A 6,483-nucleotide genomic window follows, 5' to 3' on the forward strand; every position below is an offset into this window, starting at 1 on the left:
TTTTATCTGGGAATCATGATGATAAAATAAATATGACACCTTACTTTGCCATTTTTAGAGAGTTACTTTTTAGAGTAGAATTGCACTTCAAATTCCTTAAAATATGTAGGTAGAGGTAATGATAAAGGCATGTGTGACATCTATAATCAGCTGCCCAATCTTTAACTGGTTGCCCAAGTATACCGTCCCTACTAAGCCATAAAGATAACCATAGCATACCAAAAATGAAAAGGGAGCATGTGATCACTATGTTTCAACAGAACAGTGCATAGAGTTTAATCTACATTTGATTGAAAACAGCCTTTCTTGCTGCATTAAATTACATCATTCCAAATGAGTGTTAAGATGCTCCATTCAAGGGTGGGAAAGAGTGTTAGGGACAAACCCAGATCTGTTCTTCGGGGCTGTGGTGGGTCCATTTGTGAACGTGGGTGCTGGATGTGGGGGAACTACAATCAGGGACAAACAGTGGGGATTGGAGGATTCACATAATGGTGGATCCTCCTGCCAACCCTCCTCAGTAGGGTGCTGCCTAAGTGCACCATATAGGCAACATCAGCCACTGGATAAAGTAGACTGCAGAACAGTTACAGAGCTGCTATGTAGTCTGGGATGGGGGAAGACATTTTGCTCTTGGGCATCTCCTCTCTGTGTAATACTCTGATATATTATTCATTTTTTGAAAAGGTGGGGTTGGATGGAGTTCCATTTAAGGCCTGTCAGTGCCACTCCGTCATGTGCTGGAGAGAGATGATTGAGCAACTTGAAACACTCAGACCTCTCTTTCCTTAGCTTTGATTCCTCTCCTGATAGTCTCTTCTCTGTTTCCTGTATCTTTTCCCCCTTGGTTTCTTCTCTTGACTTTCTCCTCTTTTCTAGCTTCTTATTTCTGTGGTCTTCCATCTCCTACTACTATTGTCAAAGATATATATTACAAATTAGAAATATGTTATTAAAGTTTGTATTGTAGTTTGGTACAGAGGCCTTAGTCGGGACCGGGTTCTAATTGTATTAGCACTGAAGAAACACATATGGAGACATGATTCCTGCCTTGAAGAGCCTATAGTCAAAAGCTTCAGTTTCTGTGGAGCCACATGGATCTCTGCCCTTGCAGAGCTCCAGTGAAGTTAATTGGTCTGTGCATAGGCACAAAGGTACACCTGTGCAGATCAAATTTCAGGATCAAGACTTTAGTAGATTAGTTCATTCAAAGGATGGAGGATACAATGGAATTTTTAGATAAAACCCTCTTTTTACTGTGTTAGGCCCTGATTTTGCAACAGACGATATGAGTTTGGACCTCTGTTCCCATGCAGAGCCCCACTGAAATCAGTAATCTTGGGGCCTAATCCAAACCCAATGAAAAGACTCCTGTTGACTTTTATGGGCTCTGAATCAGGTCTTTAAAGAGCAAGAATGACCTTTAATTTTGTACTCTTTAAACTGAACAAGAACCTGAAAATGGGGACTTCTGGTATTACGCCTTTGCCAGTCAGATAGAGAGCAGAGCACTGTGATAGCTAAACCACTGCACAACTCACCACCTTCTGCAGCTAGGAGTTGTGGGAAGGTGGAGTGGATCACAGCATCATGGGTACGGGCTCAATGTCCCATGATGCAGTTTTTTCTGTCCCATCATTCTATGGGTTTCTGACTCTTTCGTGCCATTTTTCAGTGGCCCTTGTTCACTATGCACCAGCCATCTCTGCCTGAAAGGATGTATCCTGCACTGTTCTCTACTGTTGTGGTCATTTAGCAACATCCTGACCATTCCTTCAGTTCAGGCCTCATACCAGGCCTCTGATACCAAGGGTTTATGTTTCAAGGCCCCATCTTACTACGTTCCCCCACTTTTTGTCTTTTTTATGGGGAGGATGTTTACCCATCGTCCCGGAAAAGCATAATGCATGGACTGAAGGTAACCCAGTGGGCTAAACACTGTTATGTGGTCACCTTATTTCACTGTCCATACATTCATGCCTCATCTGTCCTTAGTCTGCACATTCCCTCATACGACTGGTAGACAGATTTTATTATCCAATTATTTTTTTGTCCCTTATGATGACCTGGGAATGTTGGGCCCGGGCCATGACTGAGGAATGTAGTATTATGATTGAGCCTTAGAGGCACTCCCAAATAATATATATGAATAATATGGATATGGCATATATATTTGTAGTGTATATGGGTATATATGTATGGTAAGTATGTGTACATATGACACCATCTTATGTCCAAGCATAACCATGTTTTTCCAGTCTGGTGTTGTACTCTGACCCTTTTACTTTGGTGACACAGATAGAAACACACTCCTATGAGGGCAATTGCAGTTATCACCTGTATTATCATTAGTAGTAATCTGAGTGTTTTGAAATACTGGGATTGCTATAGTGTGTTACGCAGTATTATGTATATGAGAAGTAAAACAGACATTTGGAGTAGTGACAGTACAAATGAGACCTTTATATATATATATATATATATAAATATATTTATATGTATAAATGTCTTTTAATTAGTTACTACCCAGTACTGGGCATTCATGTTATGGGTCACCCTTACTGCTGGTTGTCACCCTCTGGTAAGCTTTGCTGGGCAGGAAAAAGGAATGTCTAGCTTCTCTATCACATGGATTGCATTGCCCCATGATACACCAGTAGTTGATGTAGATCCAGCTGTTTTTATGGATGTTGTTTTCAAGATAACTTACTGAATGGACAGTGTCATAAACAGATAGTTAAGGGTTAATGTCTCTTTTACCTGTAAAGGGTTAACAAACAGGGAACCAAACACCCGACCACGGGACCAATCAGGAGACAAGATACTTTCAAATCTTGGTGGAGGGAAGCCTTTGTTTGTGTTTTTTGGGTTTTGCTTTGTTCTCTCTGGGCTCTGAGAGTGACCACACGTAACTACAGGCTTTCTAATCTTCTATTCCAATTTTGTGAGTACAAAGGTAGAAAGGTGGTATAGTCTTTTTATTTGTTTTCCTTTATTTGCAAATGTGTAGTTTGCCAGAAGTATTTTAAATTGTATTTTGCTGGGGGGGAGGCTTCTTTCTAGTTTCTATAAGCTGACAGACCCTGTAACTTTTTACCATCTAAATTGCAGAGATAAACTTTTACCTTTTTTCTTTGTTTTTATTAAAAGCTTTGCTTTAAGACCTGTCTGATTTTTTTCCCCTAGTTAAGGCTCAAAGGAACTGAGTCTGTGTACACCAGGGAATTGGTGGGGAGAAGGGAAAAAGAGAGCAGGGAGGAGAAGGGAAAAGTGAATTTCCCCTTTGTTTTAGATTCATGAAGTTTGAATCTGGATTGCCTCTAGGTGAAGGGAAAAGAGGAGGGGGGAAGGTATCATTCCTCTCTGTGTGGTGATTCAAGGAGTTTGAATCACGGTGATCTCCTAGTGTACCCAGGGCGGAAAGGAGCTGGGAGGAATAAAGGACGGGGAAGGGAAATAGTTTATTCCCTTTTGTTATGAGACTCAAGGAATTTGTGTCTTGGGGTCCCCAGGGAAGGTTTTGGGGGAGACCAGAGTTTATCAGGCACTCTACTCTAAGTTCTGATTGGTGGCAGCACCACAGGATCTAAGCTGGTAATTAAGCTTAGGGGAATTCATGCTAGTACCCATATTTTGGACGCTAAGGTACAGAATTGAGAATTATATTATGACAGACAGTAACCAATTTATCAAATATTGCTGTGTAGTATTGGTATCCAGACATAGAGCCAGATTGTTTTGAATAACATGTGTCTTAGTTAGGATGCAGTGTCAATAATCCAAATTATGACAAGTACTAACATGGAATTTGTTTACCCAATTGCAGTTACTGTGTAACTTAATTTCTTTACCAATTTGTTTTTTCCTTGCCTTCATGTTGTTTGCTGCCATTCATTTGTTGATTTTTACCTGTGTGTTGGTTAAACAGTTTAGCAAGGTTATGCACATTGTAAATGTTGTACAGCAATAGTACAATACAGCAATAGTACAATGATAATACAGTAGTGCGGCAATAATACAGTTGTTTTTACACAGTAACCAAGTTGAAATTAAATGGCAGTTTATCCTGGTCCAGCTAAGGGTTTTTAGCTGATTGTTAAATTAATTGTCCATATATGGTAGATAGAGGTGTATTTGACCAGTCTCTTATTTATACAGCACTTCATTTTTCTTTTCTTGATGCATGGGGGTTTCTTAACTGTATACAGATATCTCTGGTGTCTTTGTGGTGTGATATCTTCTGGTGTCTTTGTTCTTAAGTTAGTTAATATAATAAAGCTTTTGTTTGTTCATTTTTACATTTCTCTTGTTTCTAGTAGCCCAAATTTAATACACAGATTAATTTAGTGTTTACAATGTAATAGGGACCAAGTCTTTTATACACAAGCTATACTTTTGCAATTGTTGTATAGACATTTATTTTCACTCGAGATGCATTACTAATATTTTATACTAAATGTAATGCATAACGGCTAAAATAGATGCACACAATCTTCCATGAGAAGGTGTATTTCTTTCCTTTGCTGAACACTTTGTTTCAGCAAAAGGGTTAGTAACATAATTTTAACAAGCTTTTTAGAGTTACACCTCTACCCCGATATAATGCCACCCGATATAACACAAATTCGGATATAACGCGGCAAAGCAGCACTCTGGGGAGGGGGCAGGGCTGCGTGCTCCAGCAGATCAAATCAAGTTTGATATAACGCAGTTTCATCTATAACACGGTAACATTTTTTGGCTCCTGAGGACAGCGTTATATCGAGGTAGAGGTGTACTTTGCTTGTGATACCAAGTTCACTCTTGTTAACCATTAAGAAGCACAAACTTTAACAACCACTGCTTTCCATTAACATAAGAAAAGTGTATAAAATTAAACCAACTATAAAATTAAACCAAAATACATTTTAAATACAGTTCCATGCAAATACTTTGAGGGAATTAAACTTTCATGATGCTTTGTTATGTTTGGGAGCCAAAGGTGGAAATCTGTTGAAAACGTGGAAACCTGTTGAAATTGTTTGGTTAGCTTTATGCATAAATTATTATTTTAAAATATTTTGGTTATGACATTGTTATAATTATATTCAAAAGTTTATAAAAAGCCCAAACAAGAAATTGACATTTTGTTAATATTAGCTTAATCTTAATGTTGAGGTTTCCCCTTACATTTTTTCTTTGAATGACAAATTAAAAAAAAGTAAAAAAACAAAACAAAACTGTGATTGATAAAAGATAATTCTTTTTATTTGCAATTGCATTATTTGTTGAGGCAAAATATATGTACATATATTTGTAACTGAAACCTTTTTGAACTTTGCACAAAGAATTGGTGCTAATAATACTATGATTATACCCCAACCGTGATCTTAAAATAGTGTGGTACTACATATACATATATTTTAAAAAGAGTATAAAATTGACTTTGTTGCAACAAAATAAAAAGAATTTTAAAAATAGTCCCGTGACACAGAACAGACAACACAAGACAACACACGACATACAGGACAAACTTACAATTAAAAACAAATGGCAGCAGAATTCTATTCATAACTATACAAAATAAGACAAACAAAAATAAAAAAATAAAAAGGGTTAAACATTTGAATAAATAAGTTATCTTATTAAATTTTTTAACAAACATCGATAATATATTAATATTTGTCAAATTTATTGTATTAATTTGGTAACAAGGAATTTTGCTTTACTTTATATTTAACATTATTTTAAAACTCTGCTATATGGAAATTAGAAAAGCCCATGTTTCAAATATTAGTGAGTAGTTAGGATTTGAAGCAGAGTGTGCATTGCTCTTGCTTGGCAACCATATCTTAAAGAAAGTTAGGAACAGGGGCGGCTCCAGGCACCAGCATGCCAAGTGTGTGCTTGTGGCTGCAAGCCACAGGGGGTGCTCTGCTGGTTGCATGCCTGCGGAGGATCCGCTGGTCCTGCGGCTTTGGTGGACCTCCCGCAGGCGTGCCACCGAATCCACGGGACCGGGGACCTCCCACAGGCAAGCCATCGAAGGCAACCTGCTTACTGTGCTTGGGGTGGCAAAATACCTAGAGCTGCCCCTAGTTAGGAATAATTCCAGCTGTTGCATTCCTGAAGGATTAAAATAATTAATTTACTGGATTTATTTAAAGTAAAGTTTTTACCTTGTTTTCTTTTTGTTTCTCGTTTTGTTCTGTTTTCAATTGCTTTATCTTTTGGAGGTTTCTGTAAAAACTATAACTTTTAATTTTTAGAACAAAAGAGAGAGACCCGAAGTGAGGAGAGGCGGGGGAAATGAGGGTGGGGTGAAGAGCAACCTAGGAAGATAGTGAGACCTGAGCCAAGAGAGATTAACTCTATCAATGTATTTGAAAGTATGGGCGGCGGCAGCGAGTTTAGCAAACTGAGGAAGCATATGAAGGAAAAAACTTAACCGGTATGTACAAATATTTGAGAAAGGTGGTTATATTTTTAAATATGAGTTCGGAG

Source organism: Gopherus evgoodei, chromosome 5 (assembly GCF_007399415.2).
Source record: "Gopherus evgoodei ecotype Sinaloan lineage chromosome 5, rGopEvg1_v1.p, whole genome shotgun sequence".
NCBI lineage: Eukaryota > Metazoa > Chordata > Testudines > Testudinidae > Gopherus > Gopherus evgoodei.